This window comes from Trichosurus vulpecula, chromosome 6, assembly GCF_011100635.1.
Source record: "Trichosurus vulpecula isolate mTriVul1 chromosome 6, mTriVul1.pri, whole genome shotgun sequence".
Lineage (NCBI taxonomy): Eukaryota > Metazoa > Chordata > Mammalia > Diprotodontia > Phalangeridae > Trichosurus > Trichosurus vulpecula.
In genome coordinates this window covers 66,547,239-66,563,275 of record NC_050578.1, presented here as the reverse complement: position 1 = coordinate 66,563,275, position 16,037 = coordinate 66,547,239, and the positions used below count along the sequence as shown (strand labels likewise).

Below are 16,037 nucleotides of genomic sequence, written 5' to 3'. Positions count from 1 at the left end.
GAACAAAATAGAGAAAAAGGAGATCGATGAATTGGGCATGCAACTGAAAAAAGTAGAAAAACAACAGATTTAAAATCCCCAATTAAATACCAAATTGGAAATACTGAGAGATTAGTAAAATTGAAATCAAGAAAACTTTTAAATTAATAAATAAAACTGAAAGCTAATTTTATGGAAAAAAAAAGTACAATTGATAAACCTTTGGTCAATTTGATTTAAAAAAAGAAAGAAAACCAAATTACCAGAATCAAAAATGAAAAGGGTGAATTCACCTCCAATGAAGATGAAATTAAAACAATAATTAAAAATTATTTTGTGCAATTTTTTGCCCCCAAATTTGACAAACTTAAGGAAATGGATGAATATTTAGAAAAATATAAATTGCCAGGTTAACAGAAGAGGAAGTAAAATACCTAAATAACCCCATCTCAAAAAAGAAATTGAGGAAGCCCTCATTGAACTCCCTAGGAAAAAATCTCCAGAGCCAGATGGTTTTACATATGAATTCTAACAAACATTTAAATAACAATTAATTCAAATACTTTATTGAGTATTTGGGAAAATATGTGAAGGAGTCCTATCAATTTCTTTTTATGACACAAATATGGTACTAATGCCCAAACCAGGAAGAGTCAAAACAGAGACAGAAAATTATAGACCAATTTCCCTAATGAATATCGATTCACAAATTTTAAATAAAATGTTAGCACAAAGAATGTCTGCAACTTATCTTGAGAATAATACACTATGACCAGGTAGAATTTATTCCAGGAATGCAAGCCTTGTCCAATATTAGGAAAACTATCAGCATAATTGCAAAACTATCAGAAACCATATGATTATCTCAGTAGATGCAGAAAAAAGATTTTGGCAAAATACAACACCCATTCCTTTTAAAAACCCTAGATAGTGGCTCTGAGGAGAGGGGTCACACTCAAGGCATGTAGACTAGGGGGCCTAGATCAGGCTGGGGCAAGGGGGCAGTGGAAGAGGTGGGCCTCGGGCTGAGCTCAGGGCATACTAATGGGGGCCTAGGAATGTATGGAGAAGGCCCTGCTCTGACCAGAGCTGTAGGGAGAGGGGCTCAGAGGCATCTGGAGCAATCTGGTCTGAGAAGACTCATCCCTGATCCTGGCCCCCAGGATCTGTTCCTGATGATCCAGTGCCACAAGACAATGATCTTCACAGATACAAAGGAGTCGAGCACAGTGTTTGAGCTGAAGCTCATTGTGGAAGGCATCCTCAAGAGGCCCATGGATGAGCAGTGGCTCTACAAGGATGAGCAGCTGCTGGATGACAGTAAGAACCTGGGTGAGTGTGGCTACACAAGTCAAACAGCCAGGCCTCAAGCACGGCCACTGTTGGGCTGGCTGTAGTAGGAGGGCAGAGTTTATAATTTCGAAGAGGATCATATACATGTCTGAAAGGTTCGGATCCGCCGGATATAAGAAATTCTCAAGATAAGAGGCAGAAGAATCAAAGCATATATTTAGGCTCCACAGTAACCAACCCATGAACCAGCATCCCCATTTTGATATATTGATCAAAAGGTTCCAGGCCCAATAAGTCCACCTCACAAGAGTAACCAGGAGGCCACAGAGAAGCATGATGGTGTAAAGCAAAATCATACACATGCTTTCCCTCTATGGTAAAAAGATTACCCACTGGCCTCAAGTCCTTGTTCAGTTTCCTCCCATAGGTCAGCTCTGCTACCGGCAGCTCCTGCTTCAGCTTCAGCTGTGGCTGTAGCTGTAGCAGCCTCTGGCTCCAACGGAAGCTGTTTTTAACCATCCGGCTTCTGCGGGGGTGTAAGGTACGTGGGGAAAGCGCAGGTTCTTTCTATCAGCTTAAGCAAGGGAAGCAAGGTGAAGGGGCTGACAAGCTTACTCCAAACCAACATACAAACAGCATTCAGTTCAGGGGAAAAAGCCAAACTAGTCAAGGGCACTTGTTGACTAAGTGCTAAGGAGCCCATTTTCGGTTACCAACACACTGGCCTTTTGAGTTGATGATGTATTTGAAATATTGCACATTGAGTCTTTCTCCAGCCCTCCAGAACTTCCAGATGCCACAAAGCCTTAAGACTCTTAAAGTGGCACCAATGAGCAAGCTGTGCAGCAAGGGCCTAAGGACCCACACCAACTATAGTGACCTAATACAATGAAAAATATTTGTGTTAGGCTGTTGCCTCCAAAAACAATAAAAAAAGTACTAGAAAGCATAGGAATAAATAGAGCCTTCTTTAAAATTGTAAATAGCATCTACCTAAAACCATCAGCAAGCATTATATGTAATGGAGATACACTAGATGCATTCCCAATAAGATCAGGGGTGAAAAAAGATGTCCATTATCACCCCTATTATTCAATTTGGTACTAGAATGGTTAGCTGTAGTGATAAGAGAAGAAAAAGAAATTGAAGGTATTAGAATAGGCAAAGAAGAAACTAAATTATCACTTTTTGCAGATGATATGATGATTTACTTAGAGAATCCTGGAGAATCAAGTAAAAAAACTACTTGAAATAATATAAAACTTTAGCAAAGCTGCAGGATATAAAATAAACCCACATAAATTCTCGACATTCCTATTCATTACTAACAAAGTCCACAACAAGAGATAGAAAGAGAAATTCCATTTAAAGTTACTTTAGACACCATAAAGTATTTGGGAGTCTACCTACCAAGACAAATCCAGGGCCTATATGAACATAATCATGAAACACTTTTCACACAAATAAAGTCAGATTTAAATAAATGGATAAAAAAATCAGTTGTTTGTGGTTAGGCTGAGCAAATATAATAAAAATGACAATTTTACCTAAATTAATTTTCTTATTCAGTGCCACACCAATCAAACTACTAAAAATTATGTTACAGAGCTGGATAAAATAATAACAAAATTCATCTGAAAGAACAAGAGGTCTAGAATATCAAGGGAATTAATGAAAAGAAATGTTAAGGAAGGTAGCCTAGCCATACCACATATTAAACTGTACTGTAAAGCAGCAGTTATCAAAACTACCTGGTACTGGCTAAGAGTGGTGGATCAGTGGAAAAGGTTAGGTACACAAGTCACAGTAGTCAATGACTATAGCAATCTACTCTGATAAACCCAAAGAATCCAGCTTCTGGGCTAAGAATTCACTGTTTCACAAAAATTGCTGGGAAAATTAGAAAATGGTATGGCAGAAAATGGGCATTGACCAATATCTTATGTTGTATACCAAAATAAAGTCAAAACATGTTTATGATTTAGGAATAAAGGCTTATACTATATGCAATTTGGGAAAGAAAGGAATAGTTTACCTATCAGATTTATGGGAAAGGGAAGAATTTGTGACCCTACAAGAGATAGAAAACATTACAAAATGCAAAATGGATAATTTTGATTATGTTAAATTGAAATGTTTTTGTATAAACAAAAGCCAATGCAACAAAATTAGGAGGGATGTAGAAAATTGGGAGAAAATCTTTACAACCAGTGTCTCTGATAAAGCTCTCATCTCTAAAACATACAGGAAACTGAGCCAAATTTATAGGAATACAAGTAATTCCCCAATTAAAAATGGTCAAAAGATATGAACAGGCAGTTTTCCGAGGAAGAAATTAAAGATATCTATAGTCATATGAAAAAATGCTCTAAATCACTATTGATTAGAGAAATGCAAATCAAAACAACTCTGAGGTACCACATCCCTGCTGTCAGATTGGCTAACATGACAAAACAGAAAAATGATAAATGTTAGAGACATTGTGGGGAAATTAGAACACTATTACATTCTTGGTGGAGTTGTGAACTGATCCAGCCATTCTGGAGAGCAATTTGGAACTATGCCCAAAGGGACAAAAATGTGCATACCCTTTGACCCAGCAATACCACTTCTAGGTCTGTAAATTAAAGAGATCACACAAGTTGGAAAGGGACCCATATGTACAAAATATTTATAGCAGCTCTTTTTGTGGTAGCAAAGAATTGGAAATCAAGGGGATGCCCATCAATTGGGGAATGGCTAAACAAGTTGTGGTATATGAATGTAATGGAATACTGTTGTGCTATAAGAAATGGGGAAGACATGGACTTTAAAATAACCTGGAAAGACCTACATGATCTGATTCCGAGTGAGCAAAGCAGAACCAGGAGAACATTGTACAGAACCACAGTTTTATTGCTTCTGTGATGACTAACTTTGATAGACTTGGCTCTTCTCAGCAACACAAAGTTGAAAGACAACCCCAAAGGACTCATGGTGGAAAGAGCTATTTACATTCAGAGAAAGAACTATGGAGTCTGAATGCAAATTGAGGCAAGCTGCTTGCTCTCTTTTTGTTTCTCTTTTTTTTTTTGGTTTTGTTTCTTCTATCTCATGATTCATTCCACTGGTCATAATTCTTCTTTACAACTTGACTTTGCAACTTGACAACTTGTGCAAATAAGTTTAATGTGAAGGTATATGTAGAATATATATCACACGCTATTCCATCTTGTGGGGGAGGCAAGAGTGGAGGGAGGGGAAGAAAATTTGGAACTCAAAAACCTGTGGAACTGAGTGTTGTAAACTGAAAATAAAAAAAAATCTTAATAAAAAAAGAACAGCTCACTAGTCCTTCATTACTCCGTCTTCTACTTCTTGCATCTCACTTACTTACACATTTGTCTTAGACCAAACATATCCCATTTGCAGTTTGCCAGAGAGGACCCCCTTCCCAGAGGAACTTTAAACCTAGGAATTAAGCCATCTCTGATAGCCAAAAGAATAGAAAAGTAAATACTTCTTGGAGATTGTGGAGCCAGGAAAGAAAAGAAGATAGGAAACAGATAGGAAGTATGATAGGAAGGTAGTAAAAAGAACCATTCAATAATGCATTTCAGAGATCTTCAATATCCCTGGGTAACTTATCCCAATGTCTTGGCAACCAGGTGTCCATAGTGAGCTTTAGCTAAAGAAAGTTTTACTAAAGAAAATAGATCAGGGGCAGAGCCAAGATGGCACTGTGAAAGGAAGGAACTACCAGAGCTCTCTCACAAATTCTGTCAGATAAGTCTAAAAAAGTGAATCTGAGTAGATTTGAGAGAGATAGAAGCCACTAGTAGACTGAGAGAGGTAGGAGCACCAGGCATGTGGCATGGCACCAGACGAGACCAACTGGGAACAGCAGAGTAATCCAGCCAGTGCGCCAGTCTGGGAGATTGCTGTGTGAGCTAAACACCTGAGCAGGAACAGGCCTAGGGCGGAAGTACCGGATATGGCCACAATCAAGCCCCAGGCCTCTAAGCCCAGGATGGGAGTCTGTTGGAGCATAGAGCCTGTGACCTTGGGAGCGACTAACCCAGAAGGCTCCAATCCACAGTCTAAAGGTTTGTAACTCACCTTCTTGATCTTCTGGGAGGCATGATGTGTAGGCGAAATGTCTCTTATCCCTCTCTTGAATAAACCCAGCTAATAATACCTCAGGATAAACAGAGGAGCCAGAAGGGGGGCTTCAGTAGTGAGAGAAGTAGGGGAGAGGGCCCTTCCAGTGCTGGCAGATGGAGACTAGTGCAGGAAGAGAGGTGTCCCAGCAGCCCTCATCTCAGCAGAACAAGGAGAGTAACTGAGCCCCAGGGGGTAGAGCTAACTAACGTCAACACCAGGAACCCAAACACATCTTTGCACAGCCAGGGAAAGTGGCAGACAGCAGCACAGACAAGAGCTGAGACTACCCATTCTATAGAACAGTCCTGGGGAAAAGGAGACACCCCCCCCCCCAGCAGCCAGACCACCCATCTCTCACACCTTACAAAATCAGAGGCCATAGAACATAAAGCCAGGGAGCAGTCCCACACATTCCAACACAAGAAACTTGAGACAGAGCCTCTTGAGCCTGAGAAACAGAGATCCACTTTAGAAGGTAGGAGAAAAAAAAACACCATGAGAAAACACACTAAGAAGCCAGAGATGATTGATTCATATTATGGAGACAGGGAAGATCAAAATACCAATTCAGAAGAGGGCAGTATGGACTCTACACCTGCATCTGAAACCTCAAAAGGGAAAGTGAACTAGTCTCCAGACCAAAAAGCATTCCTGGAAGAACTCAAGGAGGACTTTAAAAACCAAATTAGGGAGGTAAAAGAAAAAATGTGAAAAATAGAAAAAAATTCACAGAGGAAAACAAATCTTTAAAAAGTAAAATCGGTGAATTGGTTAAAGAGAATCAGAATATAAATGGAGAAAATGTCTCACTGAAAAGTAAAATTAACCAAATGGAAAAACAGTCAGAGAAGATAAAGGAAGAAAACAAAACATTAAAAATAAAATTGGCAAGTAGAAGCTAATGACTCTATGAGACATGAAGAATCAGTCAAATGAAATCTAAAGAATGAAAAAATAGAAGAAATGTGAATTATCTGAATGGAAAAACAACTGAACTGGAAAATAGATCCAGAAGAGACAATCTAAGAATTATTGGTCTACCTGAAAGCTATGATGAAAAAAAGAGCCTGGACAGTATCTTCCATGAAATCCTTAAGGAAAATTGCCCAGAGGTCATAGAACCAGAGGGTAAAATTATCATCGAAAGAATCCATCAATCACCCCCTGAAAAAGATCCCAAATTGAAAACCCCAGGAAATATTATAGCCAAATTCCAGAACTACCAGGTCAAGGAGAAAATACTGCAAGCAGCTAGAAAGAAACAATTCAAATATCATGGAACTACAGTTAGGATAATGCAGGATTTCTCAGCTTCTACCTTAATGACAGGAGAAATTGGAATATGATATTCCAAAAGGCGAAGGAGCTTGGATCAACTACCCAGCAAAATTGAGCATAATTTTCCAGGCAAGGAGATGGATATTCAATGAAATAAAGGAATTCCAGACCTTCCTGATAAAAAGGCCAGAGCTAAATGGAAAATTTGATTTTGAAATACAAAACTCAAGAGAGATATAAAAAGGTAAATGGGAGAAAAAACCTAGTTAATCAATAAGGCTAATTAGTTACATTCGTATATAGGATTATTTTGTTTTATGTATGTTTCATATATATATATATATATATATATATATATGTAATATATCAATCTTGAGAATAGTATACTCATTATGACAATTGAAAGGCATGTTCATAGACTATGGGTATCAGTATAAAATAACCGATATAATGATAAAAAATATATAATTAAGAGATATAAAGGGATGGTTCTAGGAGAAGAGGTGAGGAGGTAGTAGAAAAGGGTGATTTATACCACATGAAGAGGCACAAAAACATATTGTAGTAGAGGGAAAGAAGGGAGGGAGAAGAGCAGTATTTGAGCTTTGCTCTCATTGGACTTGGTTCAAGAAGGGAATAACATACCCTGATAAGTATAGAAATCTAACTTATCCTACAGGCAGTAGGAAGGAAAAGGCAAAAAAAAAGGGATGGGGTAGTCAGAAGGGAGGGAAGAAGTAGCAGTGGGAGAACAGTAAGATAAGGGAGAGGAATCAAGAGGGAAGGTAAACTGAGGAAGGTGTCAGTCAAAAGAAAATAGATCACTGAGAGTAAGGTGGAGTCCCGTATATTGTGGCTTGGAAAGACACAGAATGGGCTCAACTACATCTGGTTCTCAAAGTCTTCCTGAAACACTGTATCAATTAATTAATCCCACCCACTGAGGGCTATAGAGCTCATCCAACCTTTGAGTTGTGAAAACAGCAGAAAACTGGTAGCACGAGCTATGAGTATGCAAGGCAATGATAATACTATTAACAGCTAGTATTTATATTGTGCTTTAGGATTTTCAATGTACATTACATATATTATCTCATTTGATCCTCATAACCTCCTTGGGAGGTAGTTGTTATTATTATCCCCATTTTATTAAAGAGAGGAAAATGATATAAAAGGGGGTTAGAAGATTTGCTCAGGTTCACACAGCTAGTAAATGTCTAGGGCTAGTTCTGAATTCATATCTTCATGACTCTAAGTCCAGCATTCTACATACTGCACTGCATAGCTTCTCCAACAAAGATTTATTTAAGAAGTTACTATGCTCCAGGCACTGTGCTAAGTGTTAGGGATACTAATACAAAGAAAAAGGAAAATAGTCCTGGCCCTCAAAGAGCTTACATTTAAATAGAGAAAGACAACACAGAAAAGGGAAGGTAGAGGGAGGTAATCACACAGGGGGCATGGTGATGAAGTCATAACATGCAACTAGAGAGTCAAAAGTACAATTAGGACAGGAATTAAGACTGTCCAGACTAGATCTTGCCCCATATGGATGCCCCAAGAGGAATTCACCAATGGGAAAAGGAAGGCTAGCATGATGGACGGGTGGTCCAGAATGAGGAAACTGTATTCTAAAGGAAGTTCAAAATTAAGATGGAAAATAAGTTTCATTGTCCATGAATTGAAATGTAAGGTCCTTAAGAGCGGGGGTCATTTAGTTATTGTATTTGTTTCTTCAGGACCTAGCACACTGCCTGGCTCTCAGTAGGAGCTTCATAAATGACTCTTACATAGAATTGAACTAAATTGAATCGAATTATCTATACCCATGTCTTAGCTCTAGTACTTAATGCCTGTGCTGGAATGGAACCTTAATTGGGCCAATTTATTTTACTTGAAGCTAATCAGCATTCACAGTCATCAGCAGCTGTGGTTCAATTAATCAGTCACAAGCATTTATTAAGAGGTGCTATGTTTCAGGTATTATTCTAAGAATTGGGCATGCCAAAAAAAGTCTCTACCTTCAAAGATCATATATTCCCTCAGGGAAGACAACATACTTATATGAGATATATATCATATATAAAAGCAAGTTTTGGACAAGAAGATGTTGCCAGCTGAGAGGATCAGGAAGGGCCTCATGCATTATGGACGGGAGGTAAGCAAGTATTCTAAGTGACAAAGAAAATATTTATTAAGCTTCCATATACACAAGACCCTGTATTCATAATTGTACAAAGCCATTAAAATAGAGAATTTATGGTTTTTGAAGGCTTAGATCCTAAGTTAACAGTAATCTTGCCAAGTATCAGATAAGAGAGAGAGAGAGAGAGAGAGAGCGAGAGAGAGAGAGAGAGAGAGAGAGAGAATGAATGGTCTCCAGACTCCAGATCACCAAGTACTTGCCTAAGTCCAGGTGACATATTACCAGGGAAATCCTTAGCATGACAGTGTCAAAGGGCACAAACTGCCTGTAACATTTAGTGGAAACTGACTACATGAATGCAGATAACTATCTGCAAGGAAAATAAATGGTGTTCTTGAAAGTACTGATTGGAAAGGAGCAGAAGATTAATTTTTTTCAGTGTGCACAGATGAAACGCATGTAGAATGATGATGTTTATTTTTTTCTACCCTCCCTTCCCTTGCCTGCTTTTCTGATTTAAGCAATCCACAGAGAATAATGAGCGCCCAGACAGAAATCTCCATAAAACCTACTGAAGCCTGATGCTGAATGAATCATGGAAATACATTCTGTTGTACAATGTCATATTCTGGAGCTGTCCACTTGTTGCTATTGGAGAAACATGCACATTTTCTGATGACTAATGAGGTGTGCAGTCATTCCTTTATTATTTGCCGACAACAGCTGCATGGAGATAGCTAGTTAGATTAGGTATGCTCATCTAGCAAGGGTGTGTCAAAGTGAATTAGGCAATGAAATCTGATGTAGAGCTTCTTTTGATTTCTCTGCCTATGAATCCATTCTGAAAGAAGAACATAGAAAATGTGCTGTGGCTGCTACATAATCTTCTTTTGGACTTCAGGAAAATAGCCTAAGCAAAAATAATGTGATTCCCTTATTTTCTATCATTTTATTCAGTCTTAAGTTGTAGACTTGGGAGAATTGAGTAAAAATAGATGATATGACTATAGCTTTGTTGTAACCTCCAAGAGAGGCACTGTGGCATGGAAGATACCTCAAAATCAGGAAGATCTGGGTTCAAGTACAGCCTCTAACAAATCCTTGACTCTTGGCAAGTCACTTAACTTCTCAGAGTTCTGAAACAACTTTAAGATTATAAATTGTAGACAGATGGCATTCTATATTGATAGAGGGAGAGTCCATACCAGGAGTTTTATATTCCAGGATTTTTTAAAAGTTTTCTTCCAAAATCTTTACACCACAAAATACATAACCACATAGCAAGGAATCCCATTTAAATGAGGTAATCCAAACAGCATATTAGGTAGGGTAATGGGGCAGGGGGAGGAGAAAGAAATAATATTTTTAAGATGCATGAAAAGTTTATTTCTTAAGAGTGATGTGTTCTAGATAAATAGCTTTGCAAATAGATACATTAAGTAGATCTGATTACATAGTGGAAAAAATATTTAGTTAGGAAATCTTAGTGAACACATCCTGGCCACCTGATAAATTCTTAACACTTGATGATCCCAGAAAACCAATAGAAACTCAGAGTATAGTAAGGCAGGAATGCATGAAAATTTCAGATCTTGGTAAGTGACAGGGGCTAAGTGAGATTTTCCCCTATAAATGATGCCTCAAAAGTTTCTCTTACTGGGAGCCAAGATGGCAGAGTAAGCAACAAATTGCTGTAACTCTCCCATATTCACTTCCAAACAACCATAAGATAGTATCCCAAAACAAATCCTGGAATAGCAGAACCAGAAAAAAGACAGGGTGAAATAATATTTGTGTACAAAAAACTTGGAAGATAGGGATAAAAGATCTGTCTCACTCAGGTAAAAGAAGAGTAAAATCCAGGACAGGAAGCAACCCAGCAAGCCAGTAGCAAGCTGCACCTTAGAAAACCAGTGGTATATCCTGAACTCCAGTGTGATGGAGCAGGTAAATGCGAACAACAGAGCCCCTCATGTTTCTCAGCATAGCCAGGGGAATGGACAGACTCCACCTTCAAGAACTTCCACATGCTTCAACATAGCCCTGGGCAAATAGGTAGCTACCAGTGGCCAGATTGATACGCTTCAGTGTATCGCCGGGGAAATGCAGAAACACCCAATGGCCTCAGCACATGTAAGAAACAACTGCTCGGACCCCAGCTAAGCACCAAGTAAGCTGCCAGACCCCTACAGTCTCCAGAAGCATGAGCCACCCCTACCTTACCCACTCAGAGCAGTACCAGATAATAGGGTCTGCCATAGGCCTTAGGGCAACATCAGAGCAGCACCAGGTACATGGTCAGAGCCTCCACCTCCTGGAATAAAAAGTCTGAAACAGTGCCCCTTCCACCCTGGGAGCAGAGAACAAATTTCAAAGAAAAAGAAATAGCCAAAACAGATGAGTAACAACAAGAACAACAACAAAAAAAGAAAATAAGAATCTGACTATAGGAAGTTATTATGGTGACGGGGAGAAAAAGACACAAACTCAAGAGGACAACAATATCAAAACACAAATGGACAAAACCCCAAAGAAAAATAAGAAGTTGTCTCAAGCCCAGAAAGAACTCAAGAAAGAATGCAAAAAGCAGCTTAAAGATCATAAGAAAGGTAGAAGAAAAATTGGGAAAATGAATGAGAGTGATGCAAAAGAACTATGAAAAAAGTCAACAGCTTGGAAAAAGAAAACAGTTGCTTAAAAAGTAGGATTGGCCAAATAGAAAAGAAAGTACAAAAGTTAATTGGGGAAAGAACTCAATAAAATTTGAGCTGGGTGACTGAAAACTAATGACATCAAGAATCAATCAAACAAATTCAAAAGTATGAAAAGAATCAATGAAACAAATTCAAAAAGTATGAAAAAATAGAAGAAAATGTAAAATACCTCACTGGAAAACCAACTTACCTGGAAAAATTGATCCAGGAGAGACAATGTCAGAGTCATTGGACTACTTAAAAACCATAACCAAAAGGAGGACCTGGATAGCATCTTTCAAGTAATTATCAAGGAAAACTGCCCTAGTATCCTGGAACTGGAGGGGAAAATAGGGAATGAAAGAATCCACCGATCAGCTCAGGAAATTGATCACAAAATAAAAACTCCAGGGAATATTACAGCCAAATTACAGAACTATCAGGTCAAGGAAAAAATAATTCAAGTGGCCAGAAAGAAACAATTCAAATATCAAGGAGCCATAATCAGGATTACATAGGACTTGGCAGCTGCAACATTAAAGGACTGGACATCATGGAACATTTTGTTCTGGAAGGCAAAGGAGCTAGGATTCCAAGCAAAAATCACCTACCTGGTAAAATTAAGCATAATACATCAAGGGGAAAAATGGTTATGCAATGAAATAGAAGTATTTCAACCTGTCATATTTGATCTCCAATATCAAGACAGATCCAAGGGAAACATAAACAAATAAAAAGGGAAAAAGAAAACATAGAGGATTCAACAGAGCTAACCTGTTTACATCCCTACATGGGAAGTTAATACTTGCAATTCTTAAAAGTTATATCACTAATATTACAGCTAAAATGAATATACATAGAGGGGACAGGTAAAAGGTGAATTAGAGGGAATGACAAAAAAACAAGGGATGAAAAAGAGGAGTACACTCGGTGCAGAAGGAAGAGAAAGGTAGAGTGGGGCAAATTAGTTCACATGAAGAGGTGCAAAATATCTATTACAGTGCAGGGGAAGATGGGAGGGCAGGCATTGGGGATCACTTAAACCTTACTCTCACCAGTATTGGCTCAAAGAAGGAAGAATATATACAATCAGTTTAATAGAGAAATCTATCTTACCTGACAGGGAAGTAGGAAGGGAGGAGATCAAGTAAAGTAGGGTGGCAGTGGTGGTGGAGACTGACAGAAGGGAGAGTAGATTAAAGGAGGTGGTAGGCAGAAAGAAGCAGAACACTGATGAGGAGAGAAAGGGTAAAAGGAGAGAGAGGACAAAGAGCAGGAAAAATAGGATAGAGGGAAATACACAGTAATCATAACTGAAAGTGAATGTAATGAACTCTCCCATAAAATGGAAGCAGATAGCAAAGTGGATCAAAAACCAGAATCACACACTATATTGTTTAGAAACACACTTGAAGCAGAGAGGCACACACAGATTAAAGGAAATGGGCTGGAGCAGAATCTATTATGCTTCAGCTGAAGTTTAAAAAAAAAACAGAGACAGAAATCCTCGTCTCAGACAGAGTAAAACTACATCTTCTTAAAAGATATCTTAGACAATGAAGTAATATCAATTCTTAACATATATGCACCAAATGGTATAGAATCCAAATTCTTAAAGAAGAAGCTAAGTGAGTTACACGTTCATTACCAAACAAGAGATAGAGGACATTATGTAAAATAGATAATTTTGATTATATTCATTTCAAAATAGCTTTTATACAAACAAAACAAATGCAACCAAGATTAGAAGGAAAGCAGAAACCTGAGAAATAATCTTTACAACAAGTGTATCTGAAAAAGGCCTCATTTCTCAAATACATAAAGAACTGATTCAAATTTTTAAGAATATAAGCCATTCCCCACTTGATTGATAGTAAAAGCATATGAACAAGCAGTTTTCAGGCAAAGAAATAAAAAAGGTATCTATAGGCATATGAAGAAGTATTCTAAATAACTTTTGATTAATGAAATGAAAATTATAACATGCACTGGGAAAAATAAAATATTATTTAAAAAAAGTTTCTTCCACCTGTGGAGTTTGACACTTCTAATTGGGGCTGATAATATGAGAGTCTTAACTGTAGCCGACAGGTGTGCCATGCTGGCATCTTATAGTTCTGGGTTTTCCTCATGGTAAATAGGTTGTCAAGTTTGTGAGATCATAGCATCACAAACATAGGGCTGGAAAGGACCTCAGAGGACATGTTGACTAGCCCTCTTAGTATGACTCGAATATTAAGCTCTATTCCAAATCTCCTTCCTTGGAAATGCCCTCTTAGCTTCCAGGACATAGAACTTCACTCCATTTCTCCTTGTTCTCAGAGTAATTAATATGGTAGTTAATAATCTCTGATTTCCTGAAATCCTTTCAGCAAAGGAAATGGCTCATGGTGGTGCTTATTTACTTTTCTTGCAGAGGGCAGCTCTCTGCTGCCTTCCTATGGCAATCATGAAAGCAAGCCAAATAAACAAACAAAAATGGCTTCCTTGATTGCTGGGTCTGCCCTTCTTTAAGTTTTTGAGGTTCCCTGGCTCAGGACAATTTTTTATTACTTTCATATTAACTTACAATTTCTAACGTAAACTTTCAGTGCAATTGTATATCACCTGCTCATCCAGCATGATTTTCAGAGTCCCTATCTCCTATAATTACTTTATATTTTTAAACACTAAACACAGGGCAACAAGATCTATTATCCTGGATTTCATCACAGGCATGAGGACTAGCACAGAAATTAAGAATTGTAGTGAAATTTATGGTATCTATATACCTATGCAAGTATGTATTTATAATTATATTTTCCACAAGATACATGTGTGAAACATGAGCACTTTGTTATATAAGATTAGTGATATGCATCTCACAATGATAAGTTTTCCGCAGGATAATAATATTTTCATGTACCTTTTCATCCAGAGCTCTGATATTGTCCCTCTATTATCCATATATCCTCTCTTTTAGAAAGCTCATCAATTCCCACATTGTTAATGATTTTTTCTATGTAGTTGACTTGAAAAATCTACTTATCTATTCCTCACCTCTCACCTAAGCTCCAGTCCTGAAACTCCAATAGCTTGATAAACATTTCCAAATTGGATATGCCATAGTCATCTCAAATTCAACATGCACAAAATAGAAATTATTATCTTTTGTCTTAAAACTACCCTCTTCCTAACTCCTCTGTATTTGTTGAAGGTATAACTTTCTTCAACTTACCAAGGCTTTCATAAAAGGTATTGTCTCCCCCCTCTTTACTGTTTCAGTTGACTCACTCATCCCATAGTTGTCAAATATTGATGATTTTACCTGCAGTAGCATGTCCCATCTCTCTCCACTCCATTCACAACCCTTCCCACCCAGTTCAGGCCCTCATTACCTCTCACCCAAACTATTGCAGTAGCCTTCTAATTGATTCTCCTGCATCTAGTTCTCCACTTTTCAATCTATGTGTACATAGCTATTATGTTGTTATTCTGAAATCAAAGGTCTCATCAAGTCATTCCTCTTATCCCCACCAGAAGTTCCTTGAGTGCAGTAATACATACACACACACACACACACACACACACACACACATACAGAGGCACTTATATGCAAATATGTGTATATATTTATAGATGTATAATTATATGTGCATATGAATGCAAGTGTATGTGTGTGTGTTGAGAAAAGAGAGAGAGAGAGAGAGAGAGAGAGAGAGAGAGAGAGAGAGAGAGAGAGAGAGAGAGAGAGAGAGAGAGAGAGAGAGGTCTCTATTCCAAGTGCTTGGCACATAGATAATAAATGCTTTTTGAACTGAAATGAACTGAAGTGAATTGAATTGTATTGACAAAACACCTATAGCTATAAAAAAAAACAAAGAAGTGTTATGTATTTTCTAAGCTAAGTCAATGCACTTAATACAGTTCCTAGAACATTTTAGCTATTTTCATCTAAACTGGTCAAAAAAATGGCAGAATATGCACATAGAGTATAGTGTATAACTACATTCAAAAAAATAGGAATACAGTGGTGCAGGAGAAAAGGAGAACAGGAGAATAAAATCCAAAGGGGAACATTCAGGTATTCACTTATCTATTTGACATATTTTACATAATAATTAATTAATAAGATCATAGGGATTGATTTAGTCTGCTTTATGAAGACAGTTCAAACTTAATTGTATGACAATTTCACAGTAATGAATCCTCATACTAGAGCTTTATAATAAATCTGGGTACTAGTAGAAACTCTACATTTGAACTTAAGTGGGTTTCTTGAATTTATCAGAGCAGGAATCTGTTCTCTTCCTTTTCAGAGCAAAATATTGTCCTTATTATAGGAGATTTGATATTGTTCATGACAGGCATCTATCTCTTCAACATCAAATATAAATTGCAGTGGAAGAGACATCCTGAGTATTTGGATTAGTGAGATATATGATTAAATACTGTAATGGTTTATACGAGATCATAAAATGCTGCAGTGGGTTTCAATTAAATAAGTCAGTAACATCCATGCCTAG

The 16,037-nt window shown here is 37.7% G+C and overlaps 1 pseudogene; it reads left to right on the top strand.

The window, feature by feature from the left end:
• Positions 1-1,037: 1,037 nt before the first annotated feature.
• LOC118854630 lies at positions 1,038-2,148 on the top strand (annotated as a pseudogene).
• Positions 2,149-16,037: the final 13,889 nt, after the last annotated feature.